Genomic DNA, 3757 nt, shown 5'->3' on the forward strand with positions numbered 1-3757 from the left:
AGTTGTGGCGATATTAAGTGGCCGGCAAAAATTAAAAGCATGTAAAATTACGATACCTGTACGACGGTACAGGATTATAACCCTCACTAAGTAGAATTCTCCTTTCTGTGTTGCCGAAGAAGGGCTGAACACCTTTTACTTAGAGCTCACTATTTAACATATTTAAAAAAAAAGGCGTGAGTACTAGGTACTCATGAAATTTGATGTGTAAACATATGCGAACGGCAAAGCATAAAAGTACGTTTACATATAAATATAATCTCAATCAAAGCTCGTTAGCTGTCAAATTGGTTGTGCTGGTTATTCACACAACTCTGTGCCACCGTGGTCACTTTTTTCTGCAACACACATTATGCCATTTAAATATATTTTAACTGAATATTTTATTAAAAATACCTTTACAAACCTATTTCCCTTACTAGCGTCAATTTTTGTTTACTTTAACATTTGAAATTCCTCCTCTTCTTCGCAAGTATAATCGATAAAACTATAATTTTGCATGGCTAATCTCTTTTTCTAATAACAGATTAGGGAGTTAAGCTCGAAAATTAGGATAATCTTTTTATATGTAAAGCTATTATTAGGCGATTTAGTTACATACATACAAATGTAGGTTAGGTTAGTGTTTAACTCAGTGAGTGGGCAGGACCAGTATGAATGTATTTGCATAAAAATTTATTAAAGCAAAAATATTTTGGGTAGGCGTCGGAGCCAATGATAACCATCAGTTACCACCTCTGCATGGTTGTAAGTCCCTACGGCTTGTAGCGATGGGGCTTTGCCGCTTAAACTCTGTAAGAGTTTTAGGGGGTGTGCGTCAAGCGGTAGTGTTGAGCACCGGTCATTTATTCAAATTAGAAATTTGGGTAGGCGCTGTGGCCAATGGTAGCTCTTGTACCACCTCTGTATGCCCAAAGCAATACAGAGCCCCCTGAAACAACTCCGGAAGAGTTGTGATGCATCAAGCGAGTTTGTTGAGCATGATTTGGGGTGCCAGCAATTAACTACTTTAGTAGATTTTGTTCTGCGGCAGTTGAGAAGTGCATAAGAAATGCATACCCAATGAAGAACGTGCGAATTATTTTTAATCACCAGTGCGTGTGTTTATTCGCTGCACTTGGTTTTGGGCGGGGTGCAATACAAGTGCGTGTGTGTGTTCGCTGTTCTTTGTTTATGCGGGAAATGCATAAGTCGCTTAAACAGTTAGGTGCGTATTCATAGTCCAGCAACTAAGTTGAAACTAACAAAGTTGCAACTTAAATTTAAGTACCAACTTAAAGTTTACCTCTATTCATAGTCGCATTTCAGACTTCTACTAAGTATGTAGTTTCGACTCTTTACGATATTTTGGAAAAATTACATTTTTATTAAACAATATCAAGTTTGATCATCCGTTTATGTAATTTTTATTTTCATTGCGTGATTATGCAAAATAATAAGGTATCATTTTCTTGTTAATTGTGTGAAATAGCCAGAACAACCGCAGTGATGTGAAGTCGATGTTTATCGAAAGCTTGCTGTGAAACATACAAATAGTAGATATCTAAATATTATGCACAAATTTACTTTAAAAGAACTAGCGTGAAACTGACTTATTATTTGAAAATTTATCTAAATTATTCCAATTATAAAATTGTGATGTAGCTTTATTCGAATTGTAATACGCATTTAATTTCATCTTCCGATTAAAATGGATCGATCTTTGTAAATTTTAATTGGAGATTATTCAATATTATCAAAATCACCCTCTACCAACTTAATTTTTACATATTTCGTCTGTTTTCCCTTAATTTGATAAAATACTTCTTCCTAGTTACGACTTAGTTGCAGCCGAAACTAAATTTTAAGTTGGCACTTAGCCAGAAAAGTCGAAACTAAGGCGATTATGAATAGCTTTAGTTGTGAATAGTTTCGACTTAGTTGAGTACTAAATATGACTATGAATATGCGCCTTAGAAATTAAATATTAATTTAACTTAATTTTATTCATTTTGCTGATTTAATTTTTTTATTCATTTTCATTTTTAATTCTTTTAATACACTAAATTATCGGTATGATTAATAAAATATGATACTTGAATATACTTGTGACTCAAGGGCGTTAAAATATCTTGGAAACACCGCATCAGCTATTGTTTTTGAGCTTATAGTTTGAGCATTTCTATTTGTATATATTCCTAAATTTAGTTTTTCTTTTGGGAATATAATCTTTGGTTCATGTAAATGAGAGCAGGATTTTACCCGATGCTGTTTTGTTCCGTACGTTTTGCTGTTACTCACTTTTTACTCTCACTTCAGAGAGTGATTTTGCTGTTTGACCTTTTTCCAGGATTTTACACGAAAAGTATTGGATCAGAGCTATTATATCATCCATGATAAAAATATAGTAAGGTAGAACCGCTGAGAGTCACTTTTAAAATTCTTGACGTTTCCAAACAATTTAATTTTTAAATTTACTCACAAACTCACACACACATTTTCATTTTCAATCTCAAGCAACAACAATTTCGAACAATTTCAATTTTTTATTTTCACTTTTATATGATTTTAAAATGTTGGCAAACTTCAAAAAAAAATCATGGCCGACAAATTGAGAGAACGGTTCTACCTTGCTATGTTTTTATCATGATATCATCCATACATATGCATATTATACATACATATATTCATATGTTCATCAGTTATCAACGGTCCCAGTTAAAATGATTTCAGTATTTTTTTAAATTTTCCCCTTGCTTTTTTATCAAAATAGACTACTAAACCTATGCCTAAAACCACCTACGAATATCAAAACCAGGGCATGAATCACGTATGACGACAATCGTCTGAACGATATCGTGTCGAGATTGTCTTGCTTCATAAAAATCAAAAATTGTTTGATCGTTTGTGCGACATCGTCAACTCGATTCCAGTTTTGCTTCACGTAACAGTAACAGTAACACGTAACAGCAACACAAATGCATAAATCAGTGTTTTGACAACATCGTTTTGTCATTATCGTTTGAACGACTATCGTTTCAAAGTTACGTGATTCATGCCCAGTTGCAACAAATGAATCCACACATATTTATGTACATACATAGGTACAAAGCCGTATGCATGTGCGGAGTTTAAATAATCGGAAGTAATAATCAATTGTAGCGCATTTCCTCTTACTATGCATATGCCTAAATGTATGCAACCATTTAAAATAGCAAGAAAACACAGGGTGCTTTTAATGAAAATAAAAATGGTATGCTGAAATACACATGCTAAGCCCTTCGAAATTTTGTGCTGGGTTATGCGTTACAGCTTCTCAAATTTTAACCCTACCGAAACCAAAGATGTATACATATCAAAAAACACATTATACTCATTATAATATTATCGAGATAATTGTGAAGCAAAAGTAGATTGTTGAACATCCCTTCATTTTCGTGTATTTAATTTTCGAACATCTGGAAGCACCTTTCTATTCACCATTACAGCCATTTTGATTTGTTTCCTTGTTTACTTTGTTGAAAAAAATAGTGAAATAATTAAACGCGTTTTATATTGTTAAAAAACTAAATAAATTACATTTAATGTATACAATATACACGTGGACATTGCAAAGATCGTATATCTATGAAAATATAAGTGATAGCTGCAACAGTTTAAAGAAAAAACTACTTAAACACTAGTATTAACAAAGTAAAAATAGTGAGAATTTATGTAACGACATCCGTTTCTTAGCATCCTGTTAAAGTTTCATGAAAAAAATCGCTATAGTTTTGCT

This window comes from Rhagoletis pomonella, unplaced genomic scaffold (assembly GCF_013731165.1).
Source record: "Rhagoletis pomonella isolate Grant_MI unplaced genomic scaffold, Rhpom_1.0 Rhpom_scaffold_00342, whole genome shotgun sequence".
NCBI classification, from domain to species: Eukaryota; Metazoa; Arthropoda; class Insecta; order Diptera; family Tephritidae; genus Rhagoletis; species Rhagoletis pomonella.